This window comes from Aythya ferina (assembly GCF_964211825.1).
Source record: "Aythya ferina genome assembly, chromosome: 1".
Taxonomy (NCBI): Eukaryota; Metazoa; Chordata; class Aves; order Anseriformes; family Anatidae; genus Aythya; species Aythya ferina.
The window spans coordinates 144,474,876-144,490,894 of record NC_140296.1 but is presented as its reverse complement, the minus strand read 5'-3'; the positions used below and the strand labels follow the sequence as shown (position 1 = coordinate 144,490,894).

General features: G+C 41.4%; 2 long non-coding RNA genes across 4 annotated transcripts; both read right to left on the bottom strand.

Annotated features, from left to right (window-relative positions):
• Positions 1 to 28: 28 nt before the first annotated feature.
• Positions 29 to 9,316, bottom strand: LOC311430499. Of its 2 annotated transcripts, XR_014688847.1 has the most exons (5): positions 9,174 to 9,316; positions 9,006 to 9,059; positions 8,258 to 8,447; positions 4,354 to 4,448; positions 29 to 2,074 (listed from the first exon to the last, which is right to left on the bottom strand). It is a non-coding gene; the product is annotated as an uncharacterized lncRNA (long non-coding RNA). The 2 variants fall into 2 exon arrangements; XR_014688848.1 differs by lacking the exons at positions 29 to 2,074; positions 4,354 to 4,448 and adding an exon at positions 5,729 to 5,830.
• A 2,592-nt stretch (positions 9,317 to 11,908) lies between these two features.
• LOC311430273 lies at positions 11,909 to 15,743 on the bottom strand. Of its 2 annotated transcripts, XR_014688653.1 has the most exons (4): positions 15,618 to 15,743; positions 14,270 to 14,407; positions 13,614 to 13,665; positions 11,909 to 13,108 (listed from the first exon to the last, which is right to left on the bottom strand). It is a non-coding gene; the product is annotated as an uncharacterized lncRNA (long non-coding RNA). The 2 variants fall into 2 exon arrangements; XR_014688654.1 differs by lacking the exon at positions 14,270 to 14,407 and having other exon boundaries at positions 15,584 to 15,654.
• Positions 15,744 to 16,019: the final 276 nt, after the last annotated feature.

Genomic DNA, 16,019 nt, shown 5'->3' with positions numbered 1-16,019 from the left:
TTAAAATCACGGTGGTGTTCAAAAGTCGCAGAGAGGAATGTCAGGCCTGGCAACAACTGAAAGCTATAAACATGGATGAGAAACAATGACACGCCTTATTACAACTGATCTCCTACTTGTAGGTAATCAAAAACATTTCAGCAGGATTCCAAAGAAAGCAACAAATGTTAGAGAAATAATAAAGTGTTCTCTCTAACACACACACACACACAAAAAAAAAACAAAAAAAAAAAAAACAAAAAAAAAAACTGTCCTTGGTCTTTGTTATTACTAGTGAAACTCCTTGCTGGAATGCAACAAATGTATTTTCAAATCTTACCCCTTCTTTTTAAAGGGCAAATTCATTTCTGAATTACATCTAGGTACAGTGACTGAGACTCCTACAACTGGAGCCTGAAAGCATCAGAGTACTCTCGCAAATAATTTGTTTATACTTTCACGATCTGTTACAACTCTGTCCAGTATTGCTGAGCTGTCAAGGCACCAGGAAATTTCTTTGTTCCTCCTTAACTGAGCTAAACCTTTGCTAGTAAACTTTACCATGGGCCATATCACTACTGAATCATCCTTGCCATAGTCTTGGATTTGGGAAATAAAACCTTCCCACTTGCTCTTACAGAGAGGAGAGCCAAGACCTTGACTTTAAACGTAGTGATGGGCATCCAGAAAGTCTTTGGCTGAACCAGGAACTGACCCCAGGTCATCCTGTGCTGAGATAGTGTCTTACCCACAACCAAATAAAATAATAATGTTGTACCAAAGACTACAGAGATCAATTCATTGCCAAGACAGTAGCCATTGCTTCCCTCATTTCATCCTCTCATCTTTTTTTTTTTTTTTGATATCATTGCTCCTAAATATTATTGCCTTGTGCTCTTCTTCCCTTACCAAATAGAATAAAGCTATATAAAATATTGCACTGTGCATGTGCACAGTGTTTAGGTTAATTTTTTTTGTTTGTGAGGTTCTTATTTTGCATAGGAATTGTATATATTAAAGTGTGAATCAGGGACAGAGGGAGTCCCTGAAGAGCTGATGATCTCTCACACAAAAGCCAAGTAAACATCTGATGCTTTATGGAGGAGAGGGACAGTGGCAGGACTGCAGTGATACAAGAGCTGGCTACAGGTAGACTGAAGCCATAACTAGCATTTCCTGCATGACATCTCTCAATTGAAAGAGGCATTTATGGAGATGCCATTTGGAGATTTGATCTCCAAATAATATAGAGAGATTTGAATCCCTTCATTCTGAAGATAGGGTGCTTTACTCAGAAATAAGACCACAATTATCTGCAGAAGGAACAAAAAGACTGCCAAGGTGATACCTTTAGTCTGCATGTTCACTAGCAATATAAATAGTAGAGCGTGAGCCCCTGGGTGAGCACAAAAAATGATGAAGACAGAGGGGCTTTTTAGGGTGACCTTAGCTGCTGGTTAAGAGGGCAATATCTTTCGGAAAGTTCAAAAACTTAATGAAGCCCACAAAGGTCATAAGATAATGGTCCCAGCTAGAATAGCTGTTTTTGGCTTGGAATAACAACAAAATAAATTGGTAATGTAAAATCAGCACTGAACTCTGCCTGGAAAGCACAGTGTGCTTCAAGATACATTAGAAGACTTTAGTTTAACCCACACTGGACACTTGGCATGGTCCAATTAAAAACTCAGCAAGAGTTTAAACGCCATACAACCTCTGAAGGCTGGAGAACCTTAGATGAGCTGTAACAGATTAAAACAAAGCCCGTGGAAAAAAAGCTGACAAGAAAAAATAGGGAAATAAAGAGGAGACTTTTTTTTTTTAACTTCTGTTTTTAAAAAAAATTCTTTGTAATAAAAATGTTGCTTGGCAGCATGGAGGGGAGGGGTTGCACGGTGTGTTTGTGCTGTGGTTACCTTTGTGTTTGCATAGCACTTACAGCTAGGTAACATGCAGGATGCTGCACGGAGAACAATGGAGGCTTTCAAAGACAACTTCTATCCTTGAGGAGAGACGGGGCAGCCACGCGGGCTGTCAGCTCGCTCTCTTCGCTAGCGCATTGGATTAGGTGTGTTGTCTGGGTCCTGCTTTCAGCCTGAAAAGAAAGCTGGGATTTTAGGAATTTTAGCCTGGTTTTGTTTTGTTTCATAAAATAAAATAAGGATCCTGAAGATGTTTCTCCTTTCATGAAGTTAGGAAAAAAAAAAAAAAAAAGGCTAATATGATGCATATAGCCTTCAAATAACATCTTATTAATAGAATATTTGATGTTTTAAAAGCATATGGAAGAAGATTGTAATTCCTTTTTAAAACAAAGGGAGGCTGTGATGAGAAATATCAGGTCAGATAATAGATATGCTGATGAAAAGAAGAATCTACAAAGATTTGCAAGGTTTTAGATTTACAAACCTGGAAATATTTGCAAGCAGCATTGCTGTAGACTTTTTTTTAATGATACTACCACTCTGCCTGAAAATACTTAAAATCTGGAAGTCAATAACTGATGCTTCAAGAGCAGAAGTGTTCCTGCAGATGTTATTGTGGAAGTTTTGGCACAAATGACATAAATGACGCAAGGAGAAGGAAGAAAACATGTCTCCTCATGTAACAGGCTGAAGTAGGGGTGCTTGCAAGAGGTGTAGGTGCCAGAGCAGTTGGTTCATCAAGGAAGAGGCAGGAAAGTCAGAGTGTAGGGATGAGGGAAGGGAGCTGGCTCCTCTCTAGTGAGAGGGGAGGGGTGCCAAAACTCCAGTGAGAAGTGTTACCAGCCATGGTTGGGCAGCAAATGCTACCCTGGCAAAAAAAAAAAAAAAAAAAAAAAAAAAAAAAAAAAAAGAAAGAGAGAGATCAGTAACCTGTGAAAGTGAGGAAGGCTAAGCAGTGGGTGTGGAAAAGGAGAAACTTCAGAAGCTCTGAAGTTCACTCAGCAGGAAGCAAGGCCATCAAGGTCAGAGGTGCTTCCTGCACCTCCAGCACGAAGGGCATCTCTCAGGAGACCCTTGCTGTAAACCCTGTCAGGCTGCATGCAGCTCTCTCCAGCTCATGCATGGAGTGAATAAAAAGCTGGGTTTGCTATTGCCAAGGTTTACGGGCTGAGTGTTGCTCAAAGAGTTTTGTTTTGCAGGTTTGTGAGGTCCTACACATTGGGAAACCAGCATTTTCTGACACTTGCATTGTGCGCAGCCACGTCTGCAGGCTGGCAGCCTGGCCAGGGCTGTGCCTGCTGAGTAAGTGTGTACTACTGCTCCACCAAGGAGGTTTTTCCTCATTAGATCAGATATTTACTGCTGTTACATGGAAATATAGATTCACCATTACCTGGGCTTAGGGCTGCAATTAAGTTATTGTGGGAGTAATTTTGGATAGTAAAGACAGCACAGTTAATTCAGTAATCTACAATATGCTCGGTCTATAAAAGAAGAGGTATTTAGTACACCTGAAAGACAAGGACCTGTGGTTTGCAGATAACCCCAAATTTTTTATATTTACTGCAGTGGGTACAGGCGTGAATTTGTTAAAATGGCATAAGAAGAGAAAAAAGCATAAGAGCATGTGGTAGCCTGATCTAAGAAGATGTTTATATACAGATTTAAAATCTGGTCCCTACTGTTGCCATTCTGTGCATTTTTCAATGGAAAAATCTATTTCACATCCTCCTGTTCTGACTTGGGGAACTGGTCCACAGGCCAGTTCCCCCAGAGGACTTCAACCACAAAACATCAGGCTCATGGTGCCTACTCTGTTCCCCCTTATGCTCACCTTCCTTCCAGGGCCAGAGAGCAGTCCAGCTTGTGGCTGCCACCCCAGCCCATCCTTACTCTGTGCAAGGCTCTACCTGCCTGCACACGGGCACAGGTAGGTACCTGGTATTTTTCCCCACTGCTGCAGCAGAAGCGATGCTCTCAACTAACAGGACACCGTGTGTCCTGCTGGCTCTCCACCAGTGTCTGCTCTAACAGTGCTGGGCAGGATACCAGGCAGCAGCAAGACCTGGGGGGGGGGGGGGGGGGGGGGGCGGTTCATGAAGCAGACACGTGGCCCATGGGATGGATTCTGTGGATCCTTGAACAAAGCTTGGGGTGGACACAGCACTGCAACCTGGAAGGCGTTGAGCAGTGCAGAGGCCGCTTTCTGCTGTTCCTGTGGGCACTCATTCCTTGGAAATTCCTTGGAAAATGCACTTAGCAGCACTGATAAACTATTGTGTTACCAGTGCTTGGCAAAACACTTGGAAAAGGCATGTCCACTCTCAGGTGCTCCATTAAAGTCAGCAAATAGCAGCTGGTTGATTCCCAGCCAGGAGACAAAGCAAAGGTAAATACAATGCAGCCCTGAATAATGGTTCCCGATCTCTAGTGTGCTTACACCACCCACCTTGCAGTAGATGCATGTGTTGCTCTATCTCCATTTCTATCCGTGCAGCCTGGTTTTATGGCCTTGGCTAGGATTTTTTCTCCATAGACGTGCAGCTGCAAAAAAAATAAAAATAAAAATCAGTATAAAATTGCAAGCCAGAGAAACCTCTCAACAAAATTTGTGTTAAACACTCATTACTCACAGTTTGGGCAAGAAAACATTCTCCTGACTGCTCAGGGTGTCACTGGCAAGATTACTTCTTTCCTTTGACTATGGGTGGTTCTCAGTTCTGTCTGGGATCAAAGCCCCAGCATGACTTTCCATCTTCACAGGAGTGGCAGCAAATAACCCATAGCTGCCCCTTTCCACTGCTGTCCATTTAACAAAGACATCTATCACATTACTGGAGGCAGATGAGGGAGTAGTTTAATTTTTGCATCCGTGCCATTTAACGACACCCTTTTTTTTGGGGTAAGAGGAGAAAGGTGAGGAGGAGAAAAGAGGTTTCTGAGAAGGTTGTCCTGATATTTTTTCTCTTTTCTTTCCTCCTAAAATGAACAAAATATAATTCTTTCCCCACAGACCTCCAAGAGAACACTTAATGTTTTGGGGGTACATCTTTGTACAGGCTAGCTGTATACATGCTGTCCGCCACAAATCATTTTTGCTGTGGTTTAGCAGAGAGTCTCTTAAGTTAACACCAGACAAAAGTGAGACCAGAAATAATCCAGTAGTTCCATCTCCTGTAAATTTTGCACTGAAGTCAGGGTAACACATTGCTTATCCCCATACAAGCCAAAACCCATCCCCAGACACAGAAAGTCAGGACAGGGTGGAGGGAAGAGAAGCTCCCAAAACAAAGGATGTTTCAAGTGTGGCTGGAGGATTGTCTTGCCAAAACAAAGTAAGATACAGCTGTTCAGGTCTGTCTTCGTTTCAACAGCAACTGTGTTAACACATTATTTGCCCATAGATCTACACACTTCCCCCTGGCGAGTGGGTTAAGGTAGCAGCAGTGCAATACAGCCACACACACAGGGGAGATGTCACCAGTTGTACCACACGGAGAACAGAAACAAGCGAGTTATCCACAGGGCAAATTCAGGGGGAGAATAAACTAAGTGACCACCAGAAGTTCCTTCCAACCAGCGTTTCTATAACTTTATGGTTGGAATCTTTCTGCTCCAGTGTGACATAGATTAATTTATGTGGACAACTGTGGACAACTCAGTTGTTTCTATTCTGTGTATGGCAATTGCTGACAGGAGGTGATGTTCCAATGGTGCTTAGTGTTTACTCTCCACTCATACCATATAATCTCAACAATATTTTACAAGCCTCTATGCATAAAGTGAAAACTTGACAAACCACTTCAGGTTCATGAGGACAGAAAGAGAAATTCCTTGTGCTAACTGTAGCTTAAAACTAGGAAATCTTTTCCAGTTGAAGGCAGTCCCATCCGCTAGCTGGAAAATCAAGCTCCATGTGGCCTTGCCTAGGTGGAAGAATTAACCAGAGAAACATTTGTTCCAGTTGACATTAATGTTAACTTGGTTTCCTGTTATTTCAATCAAACCAACAATTCTGCTTCCATTAGATTTCATATAACTCTTACTTGAAAGGAAAAGTACATGCTGAGGAGAAAAAAGGAGAAAAAAAAAAAAAAAGTCATAGCAACAAAAGAGCTTCCCCATATCTATTTTCAGACTCTACTGTACTTGTGCTCAAGCCTTGATTTTTCACAACACTGACAGCTTCCTTTGCCATACTTTTATCTGTTTGTCTTCTCCTTTCAGTAAAACTCTCACATTACAGCTGTAATAGACACCATCAGTCAGACTGGGCAAGCTTTGGAAATTCCTTTAATCAACTCACTAATCAAGAGCTTATATGTGAACCCCACATCAGGAAGCAGTTCGATCTCTTAAAGAACTTAGAGCCTCACCTAGGTGATGAATGAGCAATGCAGTCAATTGTGAAAGAGGTCTCAGACAAGGAGGAAACCTAATCTTGTTCATTAGCTGTCTTCACCAGCTATAGTCAATAGATGGCTTCCAGACAGACAGACTACCTAGGCCCTCAGTGTAAATATTTGTATGATGTGGCAGTAATTTTTCTCAATACAGTTACCGTGGAGAGAAATTACCACGTTCAATAGGTAATGATATTAGAGGTTATCATTATGTAAAGCACTAGGACTTGGATGTATAGATTAATTTTTGTTTCTGGGCCATCATTCTGTTTCTTGTTTGTTTGTTGTTTCTTAAAGAAAAATTATAATCAGAGGAAAAGGCAAAAAGCTAGAAATGACTATAGCAGCTTGGTTCATTTGAAAATGTGGAGCTTCTTTTATAATTGTAATGCTAACTTACAGATCAGTTTTATTCTTTTTTTTCCAACATCTGTTAGAAATGCTAGTTCACCTGGGAACCTAGATATAAACAACTGATGGGTAAAAGAGGTGCCCATGGAGCTGGAGCCTACATTTCTAAACATATTTAGAACCTATTTCCTATACAGGTAAGGTCAATGGGAAAATAACTGGGCTTGTGGGGGGCATTTAGTAGATAGGAAAAGTTTGTACTGCATCTGTCACTTAGTAAATGATGAACTAAGTGAAAGAAAGAAACATATCACAGCTCAGGAGGGAACAGACACATTTTAAGAAATTGTAAGAAAGAACTTCATACTGAAATAATTCATTTGTTATGTCTCCAAAGCAGAATACCACCATAATCCGCTACTCTAACAGCACTGATGTTGGAGGTTGTATGTTCACAAGGTAACTCCCAGGTTTCTTTTATAGATGATGGAAAACTAAATGAATATCTGCTAAAAGCTTAATCTCAGTATTGATATTGATCAACTTCAGTTATAGTTCTATGAAATATATGAACTAGTTAGCACTAATTACTAACAGAAGAGCTAGTCCTGTCAGTACAAAACAGAGAGGAATGCAAGCCTGAAGATCCCAAGCACAGAGTCCAAGTACAAGGCAATTGAGTGAGGGCAGACAAGTGTTTTAGGAATCACCAAAGACCTTGCCAGGAAGACTGGAGTCTTTCTTTCAAGATGTTGGAGGCCTTAAGAAGCCTAGGTGCCATCACAAATCATGTATGAAACTGAATTTTATTCCTCAACAGGTATGCCCTCTAAGAAAAAAAATCCTGTAAGGTTATGTAGAGACAGAACTACACTGTAGCATTGCCTACCTAAGCCTCAGCACACACAAAAGTACAACCAGAACTCTGTGCTCAAATCTCATTATCTGTATTAATGTTGTGGTTCAGAACGTGCAGCAGGAAAAGACCAACAGGTTTTACCTGTTCTGGAAGACCTTGCTGAATTCCCACAGTGAAAGGTAATATATTTATTATTGCTCACCTGTCAGATCAATGAAAGGCTCTTGGCATCAGTAAAGCCTGTTATGAACCTTGTGCCCTGCTTTGGCTTGTCTGGAAGAGCAGTGGCTGAATTAACCTCACCTCTTCCATCTCAGATGCCACAGGAACATAGCTCCATTCTACCCTAAAATATTCACCTCAGGTTACTCTCTGGTGATAATCCACACCACTTTCTCAGCAGAGTACTGAAGTGATAGTTTGTTGTTGTTGCAGTTGCTTTTGTAATACTCTGAAAAGGCTTATTAAAAGGACTGTTTTGGCACCAGGTGGAATTTCCGCAGCGTCCACTGGGAGCCCACATGTGTCATGAAGATACAGGGCTGTATTTGACAAAAATATAATAAATTTTTTAAAAGTCAAAGATACTATCAAAACTGTTATTTAAGGCAATGGGAGTATTTGTAGCAATTCAGCATTCCAGAGCAGCATAACAATCTCCACTCCTGGCAACGGTTACTTACCCCTGAGGACCTGGAGGTATTTTATTAAAAAGTTCAGTTTCATCACTCCATACTAACCTGAAAACCTGCTGGGTTTGGATTGATTTTTTTGTTTGTTTGTTTTGAACAGACATATCTGATTTCAGTTGATATATCACTTTGGAAGGGGGTTGTTCTTTTCTGATGTCCTGTAGCAGCAACGCGCACTGGGGAGCCCTCCTCAGTATAAAACACATGTGGCTGTGAGTCCATGTGTCCCCTTCCTGTCCTTGGGATAGATAAGAAAAGGAAGGTCTGTGTATCTTACAGTTACAGAACAAACATGCATTAGCTAAAATAGAAATGTACTGTGATAGTATTTTTAAAATAAATAGTTTGCACTTACTATAAAAAATAATAATAATTTAATAATAGGTTTTCAGAATATACAAATCATCAGTCCATGCCACAGCTCAACAAGCCTGTGCTCAGCTATATATACCAGCTTGGTGCAAACAGATCTGCAGCCCAGATTCAAGCCCAGGCTAAGATTAAGAAAAATTATACAACTGTATCTCAGCTACATGATCAAAATTCTGAAGAAATCCTTTCCAGAGACCAGAAAGGATATAGATAAAACTATCACTTAACCTACCACTTTCTAACAGTTTGGATGGACTCAGTGATTTCTCTCATCTCCCTGATCTAAACTTTGGCTGCTAAATACTTGATGGTATTTGCAGGAGGGTGAAGCTTAGCAGTGTCGTGCCACCTTTAAGGGCAGAAGCACAGCACACTTTATTTTTTAGAAACTTTATATATTTGGACACGAATTGAAAGTACTTACTTCAAATAAAGTGCTTTCTTCCTCTCATTCAGGCAGACAAATCATTTTCAATTGCTGTTAAAGAAACACGTTACATAAGAGCACTGATGCTGCAAGCAGCACTACCTGCCTTTGCGAGCACTCTGCTGCAAGCACGGCAGGTTCAGGCATTGCCTGGCTTTACTCCACCTTCAAGGCACAATAACTACCAACTACTTTGTTGTTGTTGCTGAGATTTATTACTTCTGACAGGCAACTGTAGCTTATGTGTATTTTACAACTCCCACACACTCTGCAAGAGCTACCTCATGCAATATGCTAGCTCAGGGGCACCCTTTTGCCAGGAGAGTATTCATATCACCTGGGCTGTTTTTACAAGGTGTGAAATCTATTCAGGTGCACTGAATTCCAGTGTCTCTCATATATATGCACAGGTGTGCATCTCTACAAATTTCTGCACATTGGTTATAAAAAGACTGTCTTCAGAACTGAAGGAAAAAAAAAAATCAAATAATGAAAGCTGGAAAGGAGTAAGAGTATCATTACATTTTTTAGTCTGTCCTCTCATGTTTCCAGCATATGCTCTGCATGGGAACAGAGAGGAAGAGTCTAACCATAATTCAATTACAGCCTTAATGATAGTCTAATGTCCGTGTCCACAAGAATTCACAGTACTTTACAAGTAACCCAACCTCCATCGGCAATAGCAGTATTTGACCTTGGCTTACTACTCACTAACGCTTCATGTGGTTGAAATGCCTAGATGCCAGCTGCATGTCGGCAGCAGGCTGCAGTTCTAAAAATTAGTGTGCTTCATTTTGCTCAGCAATATTAAAAAACACACAGGGTAATTGCGGCTGGCTAAGCAATTTGTGCAGAACTCTGAACCTGCCTGAACTGTTCTCTCATCTGAAAGTGACATACCGTTTACAAGTTTCATTTGGCTAGAGGCTTTAGCTTATTATGTTTCAGCATTATGCTGAAGTGGTAGCTTCGTTTCACACTGCACAGGCCCATCCCATGCCAAGAGAAGGCCAGATGCACAGATAAATGCTTAAGAGAACGCACTTTGGCAAGCCATCTCCACAATCCTGGAAAGAGGCAATTCAGTGCCAGGTTTAGATGCAGCCTTTTTCTACTAATGACTGTTGCCATTAGAACATGTCTGCAGCGCATTTACCACCATAAAGTTAACTGTAGAAAAGTGAGAACAGAAGCATATTTATGTTATCACTTCTAAATCTTCTCTGCACAGACAAGAGCAGCAATGACTTACCTAACCAGCATTACTGCAAACTCACCCAGCACATAAAAAAAAAATACAAATACAGAAAACCAAGAAGACGCTGTTTCTTACTCTGGATAGTGCAAAGAAAAATGAAAGTGAGAGTTGGAAGGGTAAACGGCTCAGGTGAACCAGAACAGCTGTTATTCCTAGCCTGGTTTGGGCAAGGAAGTCCTTGTCAAAAGCAAACCCTTTGTGTTTTAGAATACCCTTTTGAGACAGATAATACCTATCATAGCCTCCCACAACATATTTTTTGCCAGAATCACAAATATAGGAATATGGATTGTTTTAATGTTGTAAAATGTTTAAGAAGTTATTATTCATCTAGGAAACCCAGCTGGGGGCTCTCACTGAAGCATCAGTGCTGAACTACACTACCCACAAGGTGAGAGCCAATCTGTGCTGCTGCCATGTGCTGTCCCCTGGGAGCACAAAGCCAGGCAGCACCTGTGTGCCAGGGAAGACAGGATCCAACTGTTTTTGAGAACCGTCTGGAGATCCTGAGCAAAAACTGTTCCCAGTTCATGCTCTGAGCATAGAAGGATTTGTGCTAGTCTAGGTCCTCTAACAGCAATACTGAAAACATGCTCTAAGCATTTGAGAAAATTACAATTCTGCCATGGCCAGAAGATGGCTTAATTAAAATAACTTGATTTTCAGATAGTATGTAACATTTTGTATTTCAGCTCTATAGTTTTCTAGCTTTGAAGAAGCTTACATCTGCTCAGATTTCTTCTTAGGAAAATAAGTTTCCTCTCAAAAGGAATGCTCACAGTGGTTTTTGGTTGGTTGCTTGTTGTGTTTCTTTTTTGTTTGTTTGTTTTTCCCCTAAAAAATCAATCCCGATACTTGTCTATCACCTGTGCTTTATATTCTTTTCTACTTCTCATATAAAAAGAGGCATGTGGGAAAAAAAAAAAAAAAAAAAAAGCTGTAGAACGTCCAGTTCCGTGTCCACCTAAAAAGTTTGACATGTATTAAGTTAACTATTGTCTAACTGCTTTCTTTTCAGTCTTAGTGCAGTATTAAAGTTGGCCAAGTCAAATGCCTAAGTTCATTTTCAACTTTTTAAGTAGATCAGGCAGTACTCTAAGAGGACCACAGAGCTACATGCAATATCTTGCTAAGGTAAATAAGGAGATAGAAGCATGGACCAGAACAGACCATAATCACTGATATAATAAAATACATGTTATCATTGTCAGGTCTAGTAAAACATATTCCTGGAATACTTAAAGTGAAGTGCTCTCTGAAGATAAACAATTATCTCCAGCACAAGTGGTGAGGTTCAAGAGGACTGCAGAATGATAAACATAACAATTATCTACATAAAGGGTAAAAGGAGAGCTGGGAGTTCGTAGAGCAATACAACCAGCTTGATCTCTGGCAAGATATATGAAACTCTGTTCTGTCAAGGAGTATGGAAAGAGACTGAGAACGCCCAATATGCTGCCTGATAATAATTTCCTAGGTGATATCACAATGGATTCTGTCACTCAAATTTGAAAAATGCTTCTTTCATTGAAATTAAGCTGAAACAAAACTGTAGGGGAATAAAATCCCCAATTTGCCATTACTTTTGTTTCTTCACAAAAGCTCAAAGAAAAAGAGATTGACATCAAACAAACAGGTGTTCTGTGATTCAAGGTGAGATTTAATTGACTTTGAATTGAACTGAAAGAAAAAATACAAATGGATGAAACCAAAGAAAGATTGCCTGAAGGTATGAAAAAACATTGGTTAATTGTACTTTGACTCTTTGTAAAGGAAAACTTCTTCAGTCTGATCTGGTTGCTGACTAGTTTTCAACTAGTTGCAAAGAGCAAGCATTGCTCCCTGACTGAGGTTATTCAACACATGATTCAGCTGTTTTATGGAGCACTTAAAAGCCCTGTGCTTGCTTCAAAGGCAATTTACTGTGGACAGCAAAGTAAAGGCAAGTAGACACAATTGCACCATATAGGACCAGGAAATCCTGCGTTTTGATCTGGGTGCCATCGCTGGCTCAGAGTTATGTTTTGCAATAGTTCAAACCAACCTAAGTGGTTGCTGCTTCCTCCCTCATGACTATACTCTCCTTCTGCCTTCTCTTGCATCAATTCTGTTGTTTATTTGACACCTCCTCACCTGTTTTCCACAGTTTTTGCAGTGGTTCTTTCCAGCCAGTGCAGCTCTGCAGACAGCACGCCTGGGTGCTGGGTAGTGTGGCATTGGGCTAGGGCAGGCACAGCCAGGGCAGGCTGAGGATTTTCCCACAGACACCCCAGCAGAGTTCAGCCTTGCACATCAGCCTTAGCTACGGCTTAGACCTGCACCACCTGAAGGGCACCTTACTCATCAGAGGAAGATTCTTGCTGCAGACTTTGAGAGAAATCAAGACCACAATGACAGTAACTGGTTTTCCCAGCTATCCTTTTCTTGCTGTTTTACACACTCAATTTATATTTCAGTACATTTCAGTGAAGTCTCTGAGTCCTCTCACACGTCTCCAGCCAGTCTCAATGCTGTCTGGTTTGTGGTGCCACACCTGCAGGTCAGGGCTTTTGTGTAACAACAGAATGAGCCAGGTCCCATGAAACACAGTGGTAGCTATTCAGAAAACAAGCACTCCAGTAAGGGATTATCTTAATATTTGCATGGGTGCATTTCATATCAGGCCATTACATTCCATTTACATGGTAAAGCATAAAAGTGGGTCATAGCCTTGTATGTTGGAGTGTGGAAGGAGCTTCTCCTTTCCTCTCTCCTTCAAAGGACAAGAGGAATCATCTTACACATTTCAAGTCTCTTCTTGCTGAAAGTTATTTGACTCAGGTCCCAGACTTGTGCTTCCTCCCTAGGGAGATGAGAAAAACCAAAAGAGTTGTTGCTTGCATTGTTTCATGATCATGGATGATGTTAATTGCCCCCAAAGTAATTAATTTCAGGAAGCATCCTCTTAAATTGCCCACTGAGTCAGGAACACAACCACTAAACAAGCCATAAAGATACATATCATAGGCTATTATTTCATTTATCTTGGAAGAGTTGCAATACCATATATTATGTGCAGCCCAACAGATGTAAGCTGTTTGAATATCACCTGGTACCTCAAAGCCTTGGTTCTAGACTGCTGGACATAGCAAGCTCCTCCTTTGGCCTCACTGAGGATTTGCATGGTGGCAGGTTGCCACATCAGACCCCCAAGAGGGTACAGTCACTAGCAGGCCACACACCGGTGGTCCATAGGCAGAGCAGTCATCCCACAAGAGTCAATAGGATTTAGGGAAGGAGCTAGCTGAGTAACTCTGTGCTTGAAACAAGGCTTGAGCAAAGTGGAGGTGTCCAAATCAAAAGCTCACCTTGTCAAGGAGGGACCTAATTAGCTGCTGCCAGGGCTCACGGGGATAATTCCTGTGGAGAAACAGGGAACTGTGTTTGGTGCAGGGCCTGTGTTTGGTGCAGGACCCATGTTTGGTGCAGGACTCAAGCACCACAGCTCAGGAAGGCACTCTCCTTGCTCCACGACTGCCTGAGCGCAGGGGAGCAGCTGTTATTTACACACCAGCACCGAGGGGGAAAGTGCCTTGTGCAGGGTTTCACATCACAGAGTTATTTTCTAGAGCTGGGGTGTCATACTGGGATCCACAGTGTTCCTGACCTTGATGAGCAATCTCCAATTACTTGTAGAACTACAGGGCCATTGCAGCTATTTCATTTACAGCTGGCCAGCTGAACTCTAGACAGGAAAGCCGCACCCATCCTCAGCTTCACTTTACATAGGATTACTCTGGTGTTCAGGGTTTTTTCTTTCACAGTTAATTTTCTGAGGGTCTGCACTGGGCTTTCCTGCAGCTGCATGGTGGGAAATCAATGCATCCCCTGCACCCACAGCCCTGTGCCAGGATTCCCCAGTGGCAGCAGGGGAGCATGGCCTACTGTTGCCTGTCCCCTTGAGTGCCGCAGGCCGGGCCGCTGGCCCTGCTGGCAGCCAGCCGCAGGGTTGCCATTGACTCACCCTGCCTGGCAGAGAGCTCCTCAGCAGGGCTCCAAATGCCCCACTCGCCTCAGCCCTGCCTCATTTTCCCTGCTTGCTGAGCATGTAGTCCACATTGCTGCTGCAGAACAGATCCCCGATAATATTAACCCATTTGCCCTGGAAGAGAAAGCCCAGTGATTTCTCTTAAAACCCAAACCTCAGTAACATCAGGTTTTAAAAAAATGCCATTTCAGACAAGGTTTCAATCAAGATTTACAAGGAAAACATTTTCATGTGGGGGTGAATAAAGTGTTAGATTTTCAACTGAGCAAAATACTTTTCTACTTGTAGCTTTTTCTTTTTTTTTGTATTACCAGAAGCAAAGGGAAGCAGAGCAGCAAAATAAAATTAATAAAATAAAATTATTAAAATTAATAAAATAAAATAAAATGCATATGTGCAGAAATCCTCAGTGATTTCATGGTTAACACACCTCCAGTGTGGGAGAGCCACGGTTAAGCATTTTCCACCTGGTGACCTACAAGCCCCAAGAACTCATTGCAGCATGTCCCGCCACTATGCAGCATGACGGGACAAGTCAATCTCTCTTTCACTACTGGTGCTACAAATATTTAGGCCCAAGGTAACAGAACAAAACAAGACTAAATGCTTCCAAAGAGCTGTTAGGAGGGACAAAAGCAGCCCAGGTCCTGTTTGTTAAGAGTCTTTCTCACAAAGGTGTAACCTAACACGGCAGGAGCAATTTGCCAGGAGTAGTTATCAGAATGCATTAGTGTAATACATTTCCAGAGGTAACAGTTTTCTTATGATATCTTTTGGCTAACAGAGTACCACTAACCCCACCCTTCCTTGAGCTAGTTCCCATTTTCTTCAGGAGGGTGGACTTGTGTCCTTTCCTAGTTGCTAACATATTCATCACTTTTCCAGGAATTTAGCAAGAGGTCGTATGGCCACATAAGGCAATTTCAGTGAATATGATCTGAACCCAAGAGCCTATTGACATCTAAGCTTGATATAACATCATCAAACTACTGAAGGCATTTAGGGTATGTATTTAACTTGAAACATATTTAGGAAATAAAAACTTTCAGCCTATCACATTACAAAGGAAGAGTATTGTCTTAGGACCACACAGGGCCTCAGATTCTGATTAAAAGGCAAAGTAAAACAAGAGGAATTAGAATAATAAATTCTTTGTTTAATGACTGGAAGTTAAGAAGTATCGTCTACAGTCTCACGTGCAATTGCCCCTATTCCAATCGTGAAAACTATCATAAAAAAATAGAACAAGTAAAAAATGCATTCAGTCTAATGGGGTAAGTATACTTCTACCTGAATACTCTTAGTTCTTCCTGTTATACAGCACCTTTCATAGGTAGAAATCCTCTGTGACAGCTTGATAGTCCTTACAGATAGCATTGAGTATTTAAGAGGTTGTGGGGAACAATAAAAAATTGGTGGGGCCAGAGCTGATATTGTTATTGGAACATTTTCTTGTTTCCTGCAAAACAAACAGTTACAAATGAGGAGAGAAGAGAATTAAGCCAAAATAAAATCACTTTTGACCCTAGCACTTTATTTAATTTGCAGCATTACTGCTGAGGAAGTCAAAATAATTTAACTAAAACCTGCCTCCCTCATACCAGCAACCAGGCTTTTCAAAAGTGTGGATTTAGTGTCTCTTAACCCGGCCGGTTAACCACATTGGCCGGGTAAACCAATATGGGGTAGAAAGTGGAGGGTGGTGGTGGTGTTAGGACAGATCAAG